Source organism: Pangasianodon hypophthalmus, chromosome 27 (assembly GCF_027358585.1).
Source record: "Pangasianodon hypophthalmus isolate fPanHyp1 chromosome 27, fPanHyp1.pri, whole genome shotgun sequence".
Taxonomy (NCBI): Eukaryota; Metazoa; Chordata; class Actinopteri; order Siluriformes; family Pangasiidae; genus Pangasianodon; species Pangasianodon hypophthalmus.
In genome coordinates this window covers 5,917,368-5,941,129 of record NC_069736.1, presented here as the reverse complement: position 1 = coordinate 5,941,129, position 23,762 = coordinate 5,917,368, and the positions used below count along the sequence as shown (strand labels likewise).

The window sequence follows — 23,762 nt, the reverse complement described above, 5'->3', positions numbered from 1 at the left end:
AACAGACACACATGCACACACACACACACACACACACCAATAATCATGCTCCAATACCCATTCTCATCCTCAACCGCCTAGATTCCTCCCTCTTACTCAGGGTATAAAATCCACTTTGCACAACCACCCCCTCCCACACACACACACACACACACACACAAACACGCACACACAGACACACCAACACATCCTTATCTGAATTTCCCAAATCTCCCTTTTACTTTAACACACACACACCCTCTCTCACACACACTGCTGCCTCTACCTCCTGCCTCTGTAAATGATGCGGTGACTGGAAATAAACAGGCAATTTAAGTGCTGGACACCTCACTGCTTTCTCTTCCTCCCTTCACCACACACACACACGCACAATGCACACCATCACACACTCGCCTCTCCCCGCTGCTTCTGCCACACTCTGTCACACACAGGTTGAGGGAGGGAGCAAGGTCAATGCCCTGCTAGCAGAATGTGTTCTCGCTGGGTTGTGCTTAAGCACAGCTGAAGATACACTCTGTGCAGCACTGCAGTGAATACACAATCACACACACACACGTTGTGATCAATAAGACAGGTGTGTGCAGTCATTCTGCGATTTGGGCAGCTTAGGAAATGACGGGAGAGCTCTGTGTGGGTTTAAATGCCCTGACCACTTATCATGAAAAGCTTCTCATTATTATCTATAGCATCTGTGGTGAATTTGCTACAGAATGCTAAATAAACAATGTTGGTCTCCTCAGTCCTCTCTCTCACAAATTTCCTAATTTCTTTTTTTTTTCTGACCAGGACTATTTTGTGAGTTAATGACATCAGGTAGCCGAATGCATGGACCGTAATTAGCACTATGTTTACATTAGCTGCTTATTTTACCTCAGCCACTCACTCATGATAGAAACTGTATCTAGCTAGCATTTTTAGCATTTGTATACACAATTCTTCATGTAGCAGTTTATTCATAGCGAATACGTGTTTAACACGGTGCCTCTACCTGTATCTGGCTCTGACAGTAATGATATGCATGAGACTGTATTTAATCCCGCTCACAGGGTTTATTATTTTTGTTTATACCTACTTGCAATATATTCTAACAAAATTATTCTTTTCTATTTTTTGAAATGTAAACAAAATAGCCTAATTTAAACCACTGCAATCCTGACCAGGCAGTTACTAAGGACCTCCACACTTTCATGTTAAATAATATGGTCTTTATTCGTCCTTCTCACTAGTAACTGCATGAATGTAATAGCCTCCCGCTGGTGCTACTTCTTTGCATATTCCCACGGGATCATAGTCCTGATGCACACCTTTAGTCTCAACAAATTGCCCTGCAAACCTTCCTGACAAGCTTTCTAGACAAAAGAAAGCAAATAGTGCACCTACTATTTGCATCTTTATTTGTTTAGATCACATCTGTTCAATTCGAATAATGTGTTAGTATTCAGTTACATCCCGAATAGTCAGCAGTTGCTTGTGTTTGTTAAAGTTGCTAAAAGAACAGAAATGTGTAGAATGGCTGAAATGGGATGAGAAAATGGTAATCGTCCACAGTCACCCTAAACCTCTAGACATATTGCTGCGAAAAGTTGATCTCTGGTTAATTAGCCTGCAGCTACCACCGTGCCATCAGTGCGACAGGAGCAGCTAAATGTGAGGGATAGTAAAGCTCATTTTAAACCTGACGTGCTTGCAGTAGAGTGCTATTCTAATCAGAGCAGCTATTTAAAGCAGCTGGAAATGGCAAAGCAGAAATCAAGTACGCTCAAACTAGAATCTTATCTTATTTTCCCTGCTTGCCATTAGCACTGTGCCACCAGAAATATGTACAAAATTCACCACATTTTCGACTCATTTCTTTTGTACAAAAAAAGAAAGAAAGTTGTGGAGGTTATGAAATTATCTACTTCGTAATCCTACTTTCTTTTCTAGAGTTCTTTGCCAGAATGTTGTCAGGAGGACGTCACTGCCAATCATTTTGTATTGTGAAATGACCATAAAGTTTTTCTGTTGTCATGTTTAAATTGTAAGTAAGGTCATACTGTATACTTCTTGAAGCTACCATTGGTAAATGCTTATTTAGTGACAGATCTCAAGGATTGCAAAGATTTTATACCCTGCTTACCCCTTTTCCACTCACCTAGCGCCATTCATTGAACCAGTGGCCCTTATAAAATCCCAGCCTCCAAATCCTTTAGCGTCTATAGGACAAACAACAATTACAAGCAACTGATACATTTTTCATTTTTTTCAAAGGAAACATACAATTAACCCTAGCATTAGCATTAGCAACTCCAACATGCAGCTCCTGTTTAGTTTGTTACTAAAATGGTTGATTTCTCCTTGGTCAGCTGATTTAAAGTGACAATATTCAATTTAGCTAATTTTGTAATAATAATTTTCTTCAACGCCCCCTGCAATGTTCATGACTGATTTAATATTGGTCTTGAAAATAATTGCTAAAGTTGTTGTCATGGTGACAAAATCATGACACTCTGAAGGCCTTGGCATCAACGGTTCTTGATTCCAGATCAGTAGTATTTTGATGCTGGAACCAAAAGTGATTTTGCTCATTTGTGGTGGAAAAGTGTGGAACAGTTATAGGTTAGCTCCTACTCTGAACTCTTGACAAGAGTGACAACAATAAGCCACTAGTTAGTCCATTCAAATTCATTTTGGTGCTTGGAGTAATATTACTCCCTGTTCTCTGTGTGTGTGTGTGTGTGTGTGAGAGATCCTCTCAGATCAGCCTCTTAAAGTCAGTTCTGTTCACAGGCACAGGAGATGAATAGGGGATAGTTGGAGACCCTGTGTGTGGGGGTGTGTGAGCGTGTGTTGGAGGGAATAATAAATAGACTCTAATGATTTTAATGTGCATTCATGTCGACACATCCCACAGGCTTTGTACCACTTGAGCCAGTGTTCAGCCCTGCACAGGCTTACTTCTCTTGCATCTTCCCTTCCATGTATTCTCTTCATATGTGTTGCCCTACAACAACTTTCTCCAACAACATTGCTCCAGTGCACATGCATGTTCTTCCAACAAAATTATAGCTGTACGCCCAACAGCGGTCCCCTCAAACCCAAATATCTCAAACAACATTCCCCAAAGGTTCCCAAAAGCATACCCAGTCTCACAATGTCCCTAATAACATTCCCCAAGATTACCTGCAGAGTCCCCAACAAAACCCCCTAACATCTCTCACATTCTATCAATCTATAACATTCTCCCAACTACGGTAAATACCCCAACAACATTTCCAAACATCACTTTAATATCTTCAAAGGCCCCCAATAACATCTCCACAACAGCCTTGGCCAATATCCCCAAAACGCATCCAGTGTCCCCAGCATTATTTCCCTTCAGTCCCCAAAACATTCAATATCACCCCTGTGTAAACACTAAAATTCCCCCACCTTTACCATAATATCCACCAACATCTGTAATAACACTTCCACAGCATTTCTGCAAGACAATCCCTTGTCCCCAGCAACATTCCACCAATGTCACTGACTGTTCCTGAAATGTTCCCAGCACCATTCCTACAGTGTCCCAAATAACATCCCCTAATCTTCCTAGCAACATCCCTTAACATCCTTTTGATGTCCCCACTTCTACACAATATTCTCCAGCATTATCCCAACATCCCAGAACCTTCTTCCCAGTGTCCTCCACAACATCAACCCAATGTGTCAAAAACCTTCCCCACAACACCCCTGCAACATGCCCCTATGTCCCACAAAGAATTCCCCAGAGCTCTTGTAATATATTTCCCACAAACAATCACTCCACATCCTGGCAATGTTTTTAAAATTCTTGTAACATCCCTCGAACACCTCCATCATCTGTGCAACTGTCCAAATATCCCAAAAAAAAAAAAACAAACTTCCCACTTCAATGTCAGCAACAATGGACCTCTCAAACTCCATTGTACATTCCCCCAGTGCCCCTGCATCTTTCACCCCCAAAGTCTCCAATAACATTCCCTAAACATCCTGTGCAACGTCTGCACAATGTGCCTGTAACTTTCCCCCCAGCATCTAAACAACATCTGGATAGAGCAGATCCAATTTGCTCTTTTTATCCCCAAACAGCAGGAGCAACTGGACTGTGTCCATCTCCATATGGCAGCCTTTGACTTATGAACCCCTATTAAAAAGACCCTTTGTCTTTTACACTTAACAAAATTGAATTTCACGTTAAATAGATGCAGTTTGTGGGAAGCTATTAAAGCAATGTGAGGAAAAAACAACATTAAATATTGGATTGCCATATGCCTTAAAATATGAGTGCAAATGAACCCACGAAGTGAAAAAAAGAGTATGGATTAAATATTGTCAGTTCACATTATTGTGTTTTTATTATTATGTGTTGTTTGGCTTTGAAAACCTCTTGGCTTAACAGCTAATTTTGAGAAGTGAATACTTTAAAAACATACCTTGTGCAAAGGTGCTGATTAGTGTCCTAAGCAAAACAATGAGGAAAGGGTCTGTTTACTTAAGGTAAACAAAGTAATTATATGAGAAAATAGAAACAACAACTGCATTTGTACTCTATGCCGTTACTATTCCTATCACATCTTATGCCAGTGGAGGCAGTTTGCCATCTGCATTGTTATTACTGTTATTATCTTGTTTGCACTGGCTATAGGGGAGGAGACATTAACTAACAACTTCCCACTTCCAATTTCATTCATACAGTCTATCTGTGAGTATCAGCAAGTTCAATTTAATGCCTTTTAAGACCTTTTTAATACCACTTGATATAGTGTTATATATCAGGGCACTACATGTGAATGCAAAATCCAGTCGTGAGGTGACGATACACCACATGACCACATATAGACCAAGAGCTTTTCCAAAAAGAAAATAATAATAATAATAATAATAATAATAATAATAATAAAAATAATAATAATAATAATAATTTGTGTAATTGTGCTTAGTTTAAATGATTTCCTATAGACTGCACAGTAGATTTCTACCATCATCTGCACAGAGCCACATCTGAATATTTTGCACTTCCAGCTATTATTCTGAAATGTTGTGAAAATATTCTTTGTGAATATCTTCCTCTGTTTACAGCTAATAGGTGCAATATTATTTTTAGATACCTTGTTATTTAGCTATACTTCCATGTCTTAAGCTAAAAATAGGCATGTGTACAATCTCTACAGAGCTCCAGGGAGCTCAAGAAGTCTGAAGACATTCAAAAGTAATCTAAAGTTGAAGACTAACTAATCTAAAGTCGAAGTGATGCATGGCAACGTTTTTCCTAGCTAATGGAATTAAATTAAAAACAATTTTTGTTGGAGAAATTGAAAGATAATTATAGTCATGCTGATATCCAGCATGTGTGATACAGCTTATGTTGATTTTTTTTTTCCCTATCAGAAACTGGTAATGATTTGTATAAGTATCAGATTTATGTAAGGAATAACAAACAACTGAACATGCTTCGGGTTCATCAGGTTCATGCTTCATCCTTCGAATGAACATGCTTGGCTTGGCTTCCGCCTCGTGGCACATCACACACACCCCCATGGCATGCATTATTTTTGTATAACAGCACAGTTTGGAGTGTGTTATTCTGCTTATACCACAGCAATTAGACAATGATTGCAATGTTTAATTTATTAATGAACGACACGTTAATGCTTTATAGTTAGATTTACATCCGAGAGACAAATTAATTCCTGTTCTCACTTACGTTATAGCAACGATAAACAATCATTCCTTCACCAGCCTCTCTCTCTCTCTCTCACACACACACTCATACACACACAAAATGCACAGCCTGTCATTTTACCCAGAAAACGAAAAAAAAGGAAAGTGGTACCAAGACCAAGAGTGCTTACAACTGAGACTTTTTCCATAAATTGTAAATAAACGTCTCATAACAAAAATCTTCACCACATCAACGACTGTAAGAATTACTTTGTTAAACAAAAACCTGTTTTTAAATCAGTTTATTAGTCTTAGATTATGCAGAGCGTCCGCCATCCAGGTCTCTGTGTATGAGCTGTTTCTATAAAAACAATCTTAGAACGAGCGCATTAATATTAATGTTCATGTTACAGCCGCAACTACCTGTGCTGTTATAAGAAAATAATGCACACCTTCTAACCAATCAGTTTTGAGCATTCAACCGCGCTGTGGTATAAACACTTATTATCCAATTTCAATCAAATAATTTTAGTTAAATTACTAAAGTGTAGGTCAAAATATTTAAGAATACCGCTGTAGATAACATGTTAGGTTCTGTCAACTCTGACTGAGTTGTACTTGTGACACCCAGTCACTGATCAGCATTATTCCCAATGTCCAATCTCTGATCACCATAGTTTGTCCCACCCTTGCACTTGTTTGTTCTTTATTTTAAACTCTTCCCTGGCTATGTTTACAAGTAATCAAAGCAAGTTATTCCATGCGTAACCATTTCCTTCATGTCTATCTCATGACTACTCACTACCATTGTTTTTTTTTTGGTCTGTATTCTTGATAGAAGGTATAGTATTTTGTAAATGTGTAAAAGGTGTGTTTTTGGTGCCGTGACCAAATGAGAAATAAATTACAAATTATTGCCACAATTTACAAATTATTTCACGTCACAATTTCACAATTCCATTTTATAATTCAATTCTGTTCTTTGTGCATCTACTCACTGATAATAGTGCCGAAAAAAAAGATGGAAAAAATATTATAAGGCACTTCTGCAGTAACACATTTTTCCAAGCTGTTTCAGATAACAAGCTATATTTTTATAATTCCCAAATGTGCAAGATTAGCTGTTTCACTTTTACTGTGACATTAGACCTAGGGTACACACTGTGTTCTTTTTACAGTGTGTGTATATGTGTGTGTGTGTGTGTGTGCGCCCATATTTCCACTGCATGTGAATGCTCTGGAGTAAAACCCTGACTCATTGATCATTTCACATAAATCACAGACCCCACTTGCTCATGACAGAGTGTGTGTGTGTGTGTGTGTGTGTGTGTGTGTGTGCGTGTGCAAGTCCTACCTCTCACTTCTGTATACCTCACCTGCATCTGATCCAGTCTCCACGGCTATGGGCGCTGTCCTCGGTTTAATTTCCTTTGTCACCTCTCTCCTCTCCCTCTCTCTGTCTTTCAGTTCATCTCTCCCTCTCTCTGCCTTTGTTGTTGTCAATGTGATCTGCTAATGTAATCCCATTATGTCCAGCCCTTGTATCTTATCGCATTACGTTGAGCCTCCGTGGCCATGTGTGTGCCTCTTAATGCGGTTCATTCGATAAAAACAGATTGATTAGTGTGCATGATTGATCGACTCATTGATTGATTTCAGCCCAGATAGTAGGACAGATAACATTTAAGATTTAGGCAAAAACAAAAAGGCAAAAACAAAAAACAAACCAAAACACTCTGATGCATTCATGAGCTAAGGTATATTTGAAATTATCCACTGATGTGTATTATAAACATTAGGCTTGTAGTTGTGCCATTGTGTGTGATTTGACCATCGACCCTTGAAGGATTAAAACGCATTTCCATTAAATCCATTAACTTTTCCATGCCATTAAAGTTCCTTAAACAACAGAGTAGCCTACAAATTTCCAATGCATAATTGAGGCTATTATTTTTCCTCAGAAGTAGTTTACTAGCTGTCTTTTTTAAGGTCATGCAAACCAAACACTTTATTATACACTGCTGGTGCACTTACAAATGTCCCAGATGGGAGTTATAACTTCACTTATAGATTTAAACCTTTTAGCCATCCATATAGAGGCGAACCAAATTGTAATTTATGTCTTAAAATGTCCATGTGGTTTATTTTAAGTGGGGGCGACAAGGAGAGCTTTGAAAGTAATAATTGTTGAATGTAGCAGTGCTATTAGAATTTAGTAGCTGTACATTTTAAAGAATCACACCATAATTTAATATTTTTGTTATTTTGGACTTCAGAAAGTACTTCCTATTAGAAAAATTACAAAGAATTTTGGATTTGCTAATTAGACACTTTCAATGAGATTATTTGATATGAAGCCTTTCATATCAGGTAAATGTCTGTTGAGGTTCTGTTACTATATTGGTTATTATACCTCAGCCCTCTTGAATACTCGATTTTGATTGGTCAGAAGATGTTGATTAATTTTCTGTAACAGCAGCTCTGACAGTAGTTTCAGGTGCAAGGTTTATATTAATGTGCTCAATCTAATGCATTATCGTTTCTAGTGAAAAAAATTACACTTAAAATTGTGAAGTTGTTATGGTGAAATTTTCTGTAAGAAATGTTTATTTAGCATTTTTATAAGGAGTCTCCAGTGTCAGCTTTTTGTAACAGTCAGAGTTAAGTCTTCAGGACAGAGGGATTTTACAGTTTCTTGCTAACATTACAATCTGCATTTTTTTTTGTCTTATTAGCTTTACAAGAGAAAAAAGAGAGAATGGCAACGGAATGAGTATTTATAACTAATATAATGTAAGTGATAACGGGAATTAACCTATTTAGTGGACCTTAAAAGTACCTATAAATGGATTTTGTGTACATACATATATATATATATATATATATATATATATATATATATATATATATATATATATATATATATATATCTTGTTCTTTAATTAATTAAAAAATATATTGTTGGGAAATTGTTGTGGTACTAAAGGAATAAAACATTTTTTGTGAAAGTGTTGTTGTTGGAAATAATCCACTTTGGCATGTTAACAGTAACTCCGATATTTGATACCACTCCATCATTGATTATTTTCCTACAGCAGTATGCCCGGTCGTGTTTTTTTCTTGCATATTCCTTGCAGTCCTTTTCCAACACTCCCTTGCTTGGTTGCAGTGTTATTTTTTGATAACTTGGTTATCATACCATGAAAGTGCTAAAGCGTAAGAACCTCAATTTCCATACGCTTGAAATAGATTGCATCCTGCCAGTGTATCAGCACTTACAAGACATGAACTGGGTAATATAGTTATTTATTCCACTATAAGTGCTGTATCACAGGCTACACAAATCTGGCATGGCATGATGCTTGTAGGAAATAAGAGATATCCTGATTTTCTTGATTGTTAATTCATTTAGGAGAAAATGTGCTCTCATTCATAAACTAACCCTGTGGCTCTCTTGGCAGTTGAGAGATTATGTGGAACTGTGTGTGTGTGTGTGTGTGTACATTTTGTTATTATGAAGCCTGTCACTGCCTCAAGTGGAGCCCTGATACCCTGGCGTATGCTAATCCAATCAAGATTGTTTATCATTAATTAGTGGTGATGACTAAAAATAGCAGAGGCAGTGATAGTGGTCTGATAAGCGGCGCAGGTTTACAGGGACACGCGGCATCTCACGACTCGAACACTCCACAGCCTGCAGCAAAAAACATGCTCAGTGCAGTACTTCATTTTGTTGCATTCTATTGTCCTCAGTTGTCCTTGTACATTCCCCCTGCACAGAAGTTTGCTTAGCTAGGGCCAAATCTTAGAATTACCTGCAATAAACTGCTCTCAGATCACAATAAAGCATCTACTAGCACCCTCAAAATCCATCAGCTTTGTCAGTTTGGGCTTTATCTTCTTTTCCCACGTTCTTGTGCTTTAATCTTAGTGTGAGTGTGAGTTTGCTGTGTGCTGTAATGCGGACTGTAGGACAACCGCTGCCTCTGCACTATAAACAAGGATTACACACAGCCACAAGGTGTGTGTGTGTGGGTAGGGACTGAATTTATACAATTTATAGGTCATTCATCTTCAGTAACCACTTTATCCTGAGCAGCATCATGGTGGATCTGGAGCCTATCCCAGGATCACTGGCGCAAGCTGGATGTGACGCTATGGGACGCTCACATTCACACACTCATCCACACCCACTGTGCCACCATAGTGCCCATGTATAGGTCAGCATAATTCAAAAAGGCGGAAGGTAAAGGTGTTTAATGTCACCCAAAAAACTGTTCTGAAGCACACACATGGTTCTACAGCACCCTGGGGAGTCAGGGTGACACCAGTCTGTTTCTGGGACCATTTTGCTTCCGTAAGCAAGGAAAAAAAATAATCGTAACCAACTTATACACATTGCAACTAAAAAAATAATTAGAAATTGTTAGCATTGTGTTTTCATTAGTCTTGGCAAAAAACAACTACAACATGGAGCTGGGATTAAATTATTATTATTATAAAAAAAATCCAAATAATCCAACTACAATTGCGAAACCATCACCTTTTACATTTAGCTTGTGATTAGCTTATATCACATTAATATTAATGACTTACTAGGGACCCAAAAAGGTCTGACCTTCTTGTTACAGGGGCATCAGTCTACCCTACAGCCACTGTTTTACCAAAATGTCACTAATCACTGGAAAATGAACAGACATTTCAAGACAGTATTTACCATCATCAAGAAAGACATATCTATTTAATACACCAATCGGGAACATCCCAAAACCAATACACCCCCTCCTTTGGTAAACTGGAAGAGGACTGGTAATCAATCAACTAACATATAGTGCCTTAGTAATGTGTCAGGCCACCACGAGCTGCCAGAACAACTTCATTGCACCTTGGCACAGATTCTATAAATCTCTACAACTGTACTGGAGGGATGAACACCATTCTTCCAAAAGACATTCAGTCAACTGGTGTTCTGATGTAGTGGTTAAGAGTGCTGTCTGACACAACGTTCCCCATAGGGGTTCAACTGGCTGAAGATCTGGTGACTGTGAAAACCGTAGCGTATGTTTTACAATATTTTCATCCTTATCAAACTATTCAGTGAGCTCTCGTGCCCTGTGGATGAGTTTGGTGAACTGGCTAGCAGGCTGCTATTCAGTCCGAAAATCATGCACATGCTATTTATATACAGTAATCTTGTCAATTCTATTACACCAGACAAGAATATACACAGGAAATGGTGCAAAATCCTTGAGTAACAACTTCAAGGCCATTTATGAACCCACACAAGCTAGAGAGACTAGCTTGTTAACTGATGATGTAGTCACTACAATAGCAAAGATGCAAGTCTGGAGATATCACAAATACCGTACTGTTACAATAAGCCAGTGATTAGCTTTCAGTGTAATTATTTAGTGCAGCAAAGGTTACACATGGAGAAACAAATCTGTTGGTTGGGGCATAAAGCATGGCCATAAGATATATTTTATAAAAACCATTAATTATGGTGTGTGTGTGTGTGTGTGTGTGTGTGTATATATATATATATATATATATATATATATATATATATATATATATATATATATATATATATATATACAGTACTGTGCAAAAGTCTTAGACACATGCACAGAAATGCTGTAGAGCAAAGATGCCCTCAAAAATAATGAAAATAAATGTTTCTTCATTAAAAAAAATACTATAAAGAGCAGTAAACAGTAATAAACAAAACAAAGTCAATATTTGGTGTGATGATCCTTCGCTTTTTTTTTTTTAAATATTGGTCTCAGGAAATTAGCTGGTAAGTTTTACTGAGCATCTTGCAGAACCAGCCACAGTTCTTCTGGAGACTTCGACTGTCAAACTTGCTTCTTATTTTTGCATTTTTGCAGCAAAGCCCAGCAGCCTTCATTATGTTTTTTTTGTCTGAAAAGTGGTCTCTTATGTAATATGCTGCTTTCGACTGACATATAAACATTTTTCTGTAGCATTTAATTTTGTGCTGGAAAACTAATGTTTGGAAATCTAAAAAGTTTTTGTACTGAATCAATAATGTATAAGTCATAAAATAAAATCTATAACAAAGTTTGTACCAAAAAAATAGGGTGCCTCTACATACATATATATATATATATATATATATATATATATATATATATATATATGCAAATAAGTATTTATGTTTCTTGATTGTTGTGAACCCATTTAGCTAGAAAAAACTTGTCAGATATTAGTGAGTGAAATAAAGGTTTAGCTGTTCAGTTCTGCTTGTTACTCTGCTCTTTAGTTGCTCCAAATTGCATGAGCCTTCAGAATTAAAGTTTTACTGCTGTTTTTCACCTTCTGCCAAGAATTGCTAAAGCTGTTGTCAGTGAAATGTGATCTACATTTTCATACACCTTGCAATTTGTGAATTATAACAACTTACTTCAACAATGACACTTAATCTGTCATTTTTGTTACATTATTTGAGTATTTGCCATGGGTTACTCTGCAGATTGTGGAATGGTGGACATTTCTTTGTGTGGCACAAATGGGTTTGTCTTTGAGTGGTATAAATGGATGTGTTTTGAGTGGTGCAAATGAGCTTGTCTTTGAGTGCTGCAAATGGGCGTATCTTAGAGTGGTGTAAATGGGCATGTTTTTGAGATATATAAGTTACTCAAGTATCTGCAAAGGGTCACTGTAGACTGTGGTATGCTGGGCGTTTCTTTGAGTGGTGCAAGTAGGCAGCTGACTGTTTCTGCACTTTGACCTGCATACTAACTCAAAAGGATGTAGTCATAAAAACACTGTATATTGTTTAGGGTGACTTTAAGTTTATATGCGGGTATAAATAAGCCTTGTACAGTATATGGAAAAATTGTATGTTCAGGTTTTTGTGTGTGTGTGTATGTGTATGTGTGTGTGTGTCCATAATATTTTGCATAACTGCAAAGCCAGAATCTTGCCTGAAGCTTTTTTCTCTTTCTTACACACATTGATATTAAATGAAATCAGTCAAACAAAACAAAAACAGGACAGAGACAGTGAAGCATATCTGACGTTATGCCTCAGGACTTTACATTTGTGACATGATCTAATAATTTCATTTTCCCACCAATATTAGAAAGCCTAACATTTATGCAAATAATATGGAAACAAATTATTAGGAGTCAGAGACAGAGCTATGGTTCAACACAGTTCTGCATCTTTATATATGCTATATTTATAGAATTGTCTCACACTTTTAAATGCGTAACAATTCAGAGGACTTAACTGTTATGAAGTTAGGAAGGTTATAGTTAGGGTTTGTGTTAAGTTATGTGTGTGTACCTGACTTCTTTTTGTTGATTAAAAATCTATGTGCATATTGAAGTCCCATTTTTAAACTAATTATACACAGGATATTTTTCAGAAAATGCTATAATTATTTTGCAGTACTAACTGTCAATGGACTTACTGCTTCATGTGACCCAAAAGGCCTCCCTTTACTGCTTGAAATTGCACCATTTTAAATGACAACCTATGATGGTTTTAATGAAATGTTATTGGTTCAGTGTTTAGGCATTTTTTTTCCCAAGCTCATTTCCTTGTCTCATTTAAAAACGCCTTAGTCCCATAGAGACTTGCTTCAAATTTGTTTTTTACAGATTTGACATGCAGATCACTGTTTTATCTCATTTCCATTTTTGTTCCTCCTGAGACCAGCCTGACGAATGGAGGCAGTATGTTACAACAGCTCTGGACCACTGCAAATTTAATAGATGTTTGTGTAAGGACCACATGGGCTTCAGCATTAGGTTTTAGTGCTCCTCACGAAAGATTTCTTGCATAAAGGCTATAAAAATCATAAAATATAACAACATCTGTGTACCTAAGGGAACTGCTGGCTTTTAACTGTCATGCATACTTGTATTTTGCTTTATTTCAGAAATCTTTGTGTTTCATATTTTTCAGAAAAAACACAATTTCAACAAATTACTTCTCTCAGCAGTTGCACAGCAATTATAAGGAATTAGGAATTACAGCCTTGTGCCAGATCTAGTTTATAAAAGAGTTGACTTCAAGTCCTAGCTATTCAAAAACAGTGAAGCGGGTGCGCTTCAAACATCACAGACTTGGGATGCTGCGTTATTTCTGCCTGCCAATAGACAATTATAAAATCAATTTTGCATCAAAATGCACAACAGATTTTATGTATGATTTATATCAATGCTGAAATGAGCAATCTGAAGTTTCATCAAGTGTAAAGGGGGAAATATTGGTGCCTGAAGAAAGAAAAACACCAAAAACAAATGAGGTACTGAGGCTGAGCCATCCTCATGTCTAAAGAGCAGAGGAAAATCTGAACTGCCCATGCAGTTTCTGTATATTTTTTTATTGGTCTCACAGGGCAGTGCGGACAAATCACTTTTCAATGCATTTAGCAAAAAAAAAAAAACAAAACAAAACAGAAAGGCCTTAAAAGCTCAGGGCTAACCCTATTGTGAATTTGTTTCAAATATGTTTACTTCATCTGATAAAATGGTCTCTCAGCTGACAATTCACAAGAAACCAGCTCATATGAAAACCTATGAATGGCTATGGTTAGTGTAACTGGTGGGGTTATTCCCTTTCTTTTACTATAGGTTGTTGTTATTGTTGTTTCGGCTGCTCCTGTTAGGGGTCGCCACAGCGGATCATTGGTCCACATATTTGATTTGGCACAGAGTTTCCTGATGCAACCCTCCTGATGCAATTCTATCCAGGCTTGGGACCTGCACTGGGAGTGCACTGTCGTTCCCTGGCCAGGAATCGAACCCATGCTGCAGCAGTGAGAGCGCCATGGCCTAACCAATAGCCCTCCAGGGATCCTTTTTTTACTGTATGTAAATCAACCAAATTGATTTTGCTAGTTACAGTATCAAGGGATGGACAAATCTGTAGCCCTGGGCATCTGCGACAAACAGATTTCATGTCCGGGCTATTATTTTTTGTATTCCCAGTTGCATAGCGGACAAACAGGTTCAATAACCAGAGAAACAAAAGAAAAACACTTCCTACTGACTTTTGCAAAATAGTAAACATTTTCATTTGATGTGTATGTTTAAACCTAATGTGCCTCACAATGGTGTGACGCCTTGACGATGTGCAAATTAAACCACCTGCTGCACTACACATGATCTGACTGTCTTTTGAACAATTTGTACCAGGCAGATAAATCAGCTGCATGGATGACAAATGATTTTCAGAATAAGGAACATGCAGGTTTATGGATCTGAGCAAAATTAAGTACAGCGTAAAGTTATCAAACTCTCCTGCTAGCACAAAAAACTGTCACCTCACGGTTAAAACTATACAGAGAAAATAAAGTGCTAGCCAAGCTCAAATAATATTTTTACATGTGAAACTTCCCTGCTGTTTTTTTTTTGTCAAGGGCACAAAAACGAAGTGCCAGCTCAAAAACTTTATAAGGAAAGGATAAGGACTATGGCTAGAGTTGTCCCCTTCCCAGGAATTCATATGCTGCTGTTCTTGTGGCTGCTCCCATTGGGGTCACCACAGAAGATCAGTGGTCTGCATATATTTGATTTGGCACAGTATTTATGCCAGATGCCCTTCCTGAAGCAACCCTCCCCAATTTTATCCAGGCTTGGGACTGGCACTTGCACACTGTTGTGTGGGTTGGTTCCCCATCTGGGAATTGAACCTGGGCCATGGCAGTGAGAGTGCTGTGGCCTAACCACTAGCCCTTCAGGGACCCTCTTCCTGGGAATTCATTTACACCATTCAAATTCCTTAGTCTGTATTAATGCACTTAATTAGCTAACTGGCTTGATTTACATTATTATTTTACAATAGCTACCACTTTTTACCCTAGGCGATTAAGTTTCTGGGTAACGAAAACATGAGATTGGGCAGCACATTGGAACGTCCTCTTGCCCCGTGGGCTAGGTAATAAAATGATCATTTATCATCCATGATCATCCACCTCTGAATGTCTACAAATTTTTTATCAGACTTGTTGAGATATGAGCTTGTATTTTGTTACTCGTGGTAAAAGGTGAACAAATTAGTCCAACTGTCACATGGTAAGAGGATGCCAGAAGGTCCAAGCTTGAGGTTTTTATTGAGGCACATTTCTTCTGGAAAAAAAAAAAAACACCTCAATCAAGGGATAAATTGTGGACATTTGGTTACATTTCATCATTTTCATTCATCTTTTCTAGTTAGACATTAGGATCTGCTGCATATTTTTGTGGTATGATAGTGATAATTTATAGCCTGGCAGCCAATTAATAAAATAAATTGAGGCACATCTGCAAAGATGGCAAATTGATTTGATTATCATGTCAAGAACTATTCATCACATCAACTTCAATATATTTTCTGCATATTACACTAGTATTAGATGTCTATTTGAATATTGAAGCTTTTCATTTGTATCTTACGCAACTAGCCTTAAAAAAATATGGTCTTGTTTTTCTACATTTTATCTGTAGTCTGCATTTTCTAGCCCCAGTTTTTTGGGCTTAAAGGTCCATAGTGTAGGATGTAGGTTCTACAACACTTAAATGGTAAAGTATGGAGTATGCATATACATATAGTTGGAACCATTTAGCATTTGGCCTAACTATGTCTCATATTCCCTCACTCGGCTCAGGTCATGGTTCCCAGCATAACGTGTGCTGCTTTCATGTCATTTTGTTTTGGATTTTTTTTACATTTCCATGTGCATTTGTTTCTCTTCTAGTCCTGTATCCACCCTAGTCCTCTCATTGGTGTGTTCACCTGTTCTGTGCCCCTTGATTAGTTTGTTGTTGATGAGTTCTATTTATACCCTGCTTTTTCTTGGTCTCATAATGAAGACTTGTCAGTTGTATTTGTGCATTTCTGAGCCTTATTTCCTTTGTTCTCTTCCATGTTCCATGTACATACCCTCCCCTCTGTTACCCTTTTTACGATTATTGGTATGCCTGTGATTACCTCTGACCTCTGCTTTGAACTATGATTACGTTTTCTGGCTTGCCCCATTTTACTGATTTTACGCACTTGTGCCCTACCTCATCAACCTGCAAAAAAAACAGTGTTTTACTTTAATTAAGGGACTTTAATAAAATATTATGTATACTATAATATGGTCATATAATGGAAAAGCGGCAAATAATTAATTATGTGTGACAATTAATCATCGAACTCCATGATCGTGACAGAGCAATTAGCAAGTAGTCCTAATCCACTAGGTGTGGTTTAGGATATGTGTGTGTTCATGCATGCTTAATGGTTTTCCGAGTTCCAACATCTGTAGCGTTTCACAGTTTTACATCCAAATCCAATGTTACAATCCGGTTTCTCAATATGCCAAAGCTTTGCCCACTGCTGCTATGATCCGCTATGCTCCATTTGCCAAGGAAAAAGTGTGAGATGTGTGTGTGTGTGTGTGTGTTTTGTGTGTGTGTGTGTGTGAGTGTGAGAGAGAAAGAGAAAGAGAGAGAGAGAGAATTGGACTGCAAGCCTTTGCATGATCTTGGCACTGCTTCACAAAGTACTGTAATTTTGAAATATCCATATAACACAAATGTAATGTCTATGAAATAAAGCATAACATATAAAAATGTTAATGATACTATCTGATCTGTTGATTAAAAATTACTCCAAGTCACATTTTCATCACTATAATTCTAGCATTAATGGCCAAGCTCATATTGAGACATGCACAATATGTTACATGATCAGTGTGTGTCAGGTCAGCGTGCACACATCTTGGGTGTGTATTTAATCGCTGACGTGGGTCTTTCCTGCACTGGCATGGCCATTGTGCCCTACTGACTGCCGGCTGTCACAGAGATGTAGGAAAGGAAGGATGTGGACAGAAAAGAAAAAAAGAGGGGTGTGAATGTGAGGACACACACCCTAAGGTCTCTCTCCTCTCTCGTTTTTCCCTAATGATACAAGCAACATGGCCACCCAGGAGAAACTGGCAATGAAAAAGGACAGAGAATTTGGTGTTGGGAGGGGGGTGCTTTGGGGAAGATGGGAAACGAGAGAGAGAGAGAGGCGGGGGAGACCCGACATCTACAAGATTGAGAGGGAGATTTATTTCATGTCCTACTGTCCTCGATATAAACCCACAGGAGAGTTTTTTTTTTTTTACCCAAACTGAAAAACTTCCAGGATTTTCTCAGCAACTCCTTATTGAAATCTGACAGATAGAAAGTGCATCCACTACCCTGCTTAATTTCTGTGCAGTTATTTCAGAAAATGTGATATATCCATGAGCTGCTTCTCAGTAGTTTTTCCTCATTATCTTACCACATAGCTTGTTTCATTCTGTATTATTATTTTGTCATTTCATTTATTTGAATTCCTCATGATAGTTTTATTACGTTGTGTATTCCAATAAAGCTTCACTGTTATTAATGTGTCAAAGAATGACAAACAGCCAGAGAAATGATGATGATTTTGATGCTAAAATGATAGGGAGAGAGATAAAGAACAACAGAGATGAATGGAGGAAGAGAATCAAATCTAAATACTCAGAATTAGGACGTGTCCTATATGTACACAGCGGTGTTTAACATTCACAGACACACTATGATAGGAGCTAATTAGCCATTCCTTTTGATACAATTAGGGAGGGCCATTGACGGACTATTTAAACATTCTTTATTTGCCGTTAATATTGACGGCAAAAGATAAGGGCAGTAATCAGTTAGCTCAGATTTACTGGACACAGTCTTGGAGCTTTGTTTAAAAGTAAACCCAATAAATGAATAAAGACACTGGCTATTGTTTCATTTCAAAGCGACTTAAATGTTTAAAGCACATATGCAACATACAGTCTTAACCACTAGATATAACGAAAAAGAAGAGTTTATATACAGAGTTTATGGGTGTATAGGGAGCAAACAAGAGGCTGATACAGGGCAAAGGAGTGAGAGAATGATTTCGTCATGTGCACTCATGATACATGTGTTCAGAGTGTGTCTCTGTGATGCTGGAGCTGAAAACATGATGCAGTCTTCTGGGAAGAGAACCAAGGGGACACAAGGAAAAAAAGGACAAATGTAGGGAAAGAACAACAAGCTGGAGTTCCATCAGAGGAGAAACCATTAACAACAAGCAGAGAGAGAGAGAGAGAGAGAGAGAGAGAGTAATATAAAGCATGGCATTATGAAAACTAAAACCATCAACCTATACCTCATAAATTCTCACATACTGTGGCATGCAATTAAGGTCCAGCAGAAGCTAGTGCAGATGCCCTTACAGTACTGCTGTTCAAAGACATCATTTGAATAAAAATTCATAATTAAAACATGCCAGAAAATTCAAAAGCTAGCATCCAGTTCTGTTAATCTAAAGTGAAAAGATGCTTTCGTGCATAAAACATGTAAAATTAACAGGTAAAAGATCCCACTGTTCCCACATGCTGCATTACAATTTTCAACCTGTTATTACCATTGATGCTGTTAACTTTTATGTTGAATTCCCCAGAAATTACAGTTTACTTTTGCACCATTTGAGCAATACTAAGGAGTTCTTTTATTTGAGTGAAATTGTGAACATTTATGGTCGTGTTCAGAATTCCTGTCAGCCTTATTGAAAATAAGTAAAAATGAATATATAAATAGAACAAGACGTGTGTGTGTGTGTGTGTGTGTGAATGATGCCCTGTGATGTATTTCCATGTAATTCAATGGATTGAAACTTGCTTTTGTCAGCAAACATTCTCTATACGATCTCTCTAATATATTGTCGTGTCATACAAATTTTGCAGACACAAATGAATGAATTACAAGATAACTGTTGCTAACTATGTATGCTTTATTCAGCCAAAATGATCTCACTCAAAATCTGTAGGTATTGGGGGGGGGGGGGGGGGGGGTGTTGTTGTTAGATTTCACACAAATAATCCTGTATGAAAAGCTAACCCTGTATGCAGCCATTTTCCTGTCAAAAGAATTTATGCAAACGAAATGATGAGATTGGAATTTTATTCATCGTAAATCCATAACAAGATTCGTAAAACATTCATATTCATATTGCAGCTTGGAATTCTAATTTACAATGTTATAATGTTCATGTTAGAATCACAAATCAAAATGAATGTACCTATAACTTGAACGCTACATTCACAGATAACTGGCTACACTACCAAAGAACACAAGTCTCATTATTGTCACTTTTTGAGGAGACAAATACGGAGATCTGAGGGGCGGGGCTATAACAAAACTGTTTAAGATGCAAACTGCCATAATTGCATGTAAAATCTTTACACCCATGAACAGTAAAAGTACAAACTGATTATGTGAATAATGACCCTAAGAAGTGTACACATCTAGAAAAAAAGGTTAAATCTAGGACCCTGCTGCTTATCAAGTTCTATGCAGAGCTCTACAAGAGATATTTTCACTGAGAGGTTTCCAATTCCCATTTAGAAAGCTAAGAACCTGTAACTATGAGAAGAACCTTTGAGAAACCCTTGAGTGTACAAACAAAAATTGGGTACAGATTTAGGAAAGCAAAAATTTGTGATTTTTAATTTCTCATTTTAACTGTCTTCACAATTTCTTCTGACATAACTCAAATACCTCAAAATCATAACTCAAATACCTCAAAAACTCTGTACTTCAACAAAATCTTAACTATTTGTTACAAATTTTTAATCGAAGAGAGCTTTTTGGTAAGACAGCCCAGCTGACTTTGCCAGCACTATTATCAAGACAGGCATCAAATCTTCGAAAAACAAAGATGACATGACTGAACATGTCACTTGGGCTTTTTGAGGAACTTAACACTTGAGAAACCTTGTAGGTCACGATGTCTAGCGAGGGAACACAGACAGCAACGTTATGAATCAGACTCAGCCTTTAGGCCTATTCGGACAGGCCTGGCTTTACTTGGGGAGGTGGGGTAAGGTAATTATTACCAAAGTAACTCTGGGATTTTAAGCTTGTCCGATGTGTCATGTCAGAAATTTTTACAGACTGTGTCTGGAAAGATTACTGTATTTTACCTTCTATAAAATGACCAGTAGAAACAACCCCAGGAAATATAGTAAATCCCATCCGAAGTGACATGATTGTGTTATATCCTGTGGGAATATCCGAGGCTTGTTTTCATTTTCTTCAGTATAAAGACACTCCAGGAACCGCTCACTGTTTTCTATCGTCTCTAAAACGAATACAAGCATTGGTTGAGTTAAAAACACCGAACAATAAAATATAGACGATGTTCAAAAGAATTAGCCAGAAAAGCGACGCATCCTTGTGTTTTGAGTGTTTCCTCGCATAGGTTTAGCCTACATAATGTTATGATCACGTGAACGTCTATTGATTAAGCGCAACATGGGTGTCTACAGCAAGCGTTTAAGGTCAAAACAATTCGTTTGTATTACAACTAGGTGTACGCGTGAGATCTGTAGTGTCCTGCCTTCTTGAAGTTTCATGTATTTCTGTGATATCACTTATCCTGTGTGAAGAGATCACAAGCTCTTCACATCCGTCCAGCAACATTACTTAACAGATATTCAGTACAAAACGAATCCCGTCCGAACAGTGAGTTTGGCCAGTAACAACAGACGACCAACTCTGTATAAATAAAGCTCACATGAGGAGACTGAGGTAAAACAAGGAAACCGTATCGGATAGGGCTCGATATACCGTTACGCCTTTAAAAAGCCAAGGATTCAACTCAGATGGATCTCAATATTAACCCAGAATGAGTGCAAAAGGCTGCTCAGATGCTGCCAGTGGAAACCGCATTAACACAAAGAGAAAGAGGAATAATGCGTTCACATACAGGCTTTAACTTATGCGCATTTATATTGAATCCAGTCTCTGCATTGTGGGTTGGGCTGAAATTTTAATCGTAGTTCATGTGTCAGCAAAAAAAAAAAAAAAAGGAAAAGGCATTAGAGGAAATTGGTGTTTTGTATTGTATTATATTGAAATATATTATATACCACATGGTTGTTCATTGATAAATTGAGGAATTAGCTTCGTTACAGGTTATGTTCAGAATGTCTTAGCAGCACACGACTCATGTGAATGTCGTATGAACTTCATTAACACGGACGATGAATGTGTGGTGGACTTACCTTAGAAAATACAGCTAATTAGCTTTTCTTCCTTCTCTGTGGTCACTCCGGGGGGAAAAACCGCGCAGCAAGAAACGCAATATTAGTATTTTTTCCCCGCAAAAACGAGTGTAAGTTCCACCGTTCAGCTTCATCGAGTTAGGGGTAAAAAAAGAGACCAAAAGCGGACAAAATTTAGTCGCCCGTCCAGCGTCCAGTGTAGCAAGTCAGTCAGTCAGTCAGTCATCAGCATTACCATCATGTTCCAGCCTCTCTCTCTCTCTCTCTCTCTCTCTCTCTCTCTCTCTCCCATCCGAGCATCCAATACCTCACCACCCTGGCTTTCTCCTTTAAAAATAGAAAATAGGTGTGTGATTAACACCGTGATTACACCGTGACTCGCATTCACGCTTGTTTTTCCTGTCAGCCCTATTTTCCCGCCTTTCCTCGTGTGCTCGAGCGCATAATGTCACGCGCGAGGAGCGTCTCGCTGTAATTCGCGTGAGGCAAAATTAAGGCGCGAGAAGGAGAAATTAAACACGGGCTGTGCTGAGGCACTGAGAGACACACCAACAGGGCTTAGCGTTCAACTCACAAGCCTTTGCTGTTGGGGGTAGAGAGCTTTAAAACATAAACGAACATGTCATTTTGAATCCTTAAAAAGAATTTATATAAATATCTATAACACAGATTCTCTTCACCTCTACCCCCCTTTAAAGAGAGAGGGAGAGAGAGAGAGAGAGAGAGAGAGAGAGAGAGAGGGAGAGAGAGAGAGAATCTATGAATACATGTTCATTCGTTTATTCATTCATCTTCAGTAACTGCTTTATCCTGGTCAGGGTGACAGTGGTCTGGAGTCTATCCTGGGAACAACGGGCACGAGAATTCGCCCAGAATGGGATTCCAGTCCATTGCAGAACACTACAAACACACACACACACACACACACACACATGGGGCAACTTAATCCCTTCACCTCTACCCTCCTTAAAGAGAATGAGAGAGAGAGAGTCTATGAATACATGTTCATTCGTTTATTCACTCATCTTCAGTAACTGCTTTATCCTGGTCAGGGTGAAAGTGGTCTGGAGTCTATCCCGGGAACAATGGGTGCTAGGTGGGAATTCTCCCAGAATGAGATTCCAGTCCACATCTGAACAGCCAGAACAATGTCATAACTCATCCACACCTCCACCAGGAGTCAGCCAAATCTGAACATATAATGAGGCTCAAATCTGTACGGCTAGAGCAATGACACCACACAGCCACACCTCTAGCCGAACTGAGCCATTAGCTGAGTTGATATGGGCCACGTTTGAGCCTTAAGCAGAATGTTTTTATGGCTGAATTCTGGCCATTATGTGGCCCACATATAGCTGAGACACCAAAGGCCTGATGGAACCCCCCAGAATTAAAATTACACTAAGCCTACAATATTATTTAATTTAACCTAGCCTTCTCCACAGTTACAATATGTGATACTTGTATTTTTAAAAGGACTTTTTTTCTGTCACATAAACAGCTTAATTGGTACCTGTGCCCCAAAGATAGGGTAGTACATGTCTGGCAGAGAGTGGAAAATTACATTATTTTAGTTGTTTGGCAATATTTGGCAGCATGGTTGGATAATTTATTGTTTAGTTGTTATTGTGAGTTTAGGCAGGAGTGTGAAATAATATTCATCTAATTCCTGTTTCACATTATTAAACCATCAAATACTCTTAAGAAGATATATCAAATGAAATTGTGCTCAGACAATGCATAGAAAAACTGAAAATTATTGAAAATAAATAAACGCACCAATAAACATTAGGTTTCAGACTATGCTGTGAACACTGGGCATTAGGTGAGAGCACACCCTGGATGGGACGCCAGTCCATCCTGGGAAGGCACCAGGCATATACACATTCACGCACTCATTCACACCTAGGGGCAATTTATCTTATCCAATCCACCTACTGGCATGTTTTTAGGATGTGGGATGAAAGCAGAGAACCTGGAGGAAACCCACATGGATACAGGGAGACCAGTCCAAGAAAAACTCCTCACAGACAGTGCAGAC

At 38.1% G+C, this 23,762-nt stretch overlaps 1 protein-coding gene across 1 annotated transcript in view; it reads right to left on the bottom strand.

The window, feature by feature from the left end:
- flrt1a (fibronectin leucine rich transmembrane protein 1a) overlaps positions 1–22,377 on the bottom strand; it is a 59,266-nt gene extending 36,889 nt beyond the window's left edge. The window contains exon 1 of the mRNA XM_026922497.3: positions 21,722–22,377. The gene's annotated coding sequence lies outside the window, so the exon portion shown is untranslated. The remainder of the gene's footprint in view (positions 1–21,721) is intronic.
- Positions 22,378–23,762: the final 1,385 nt, after the last annotated feature.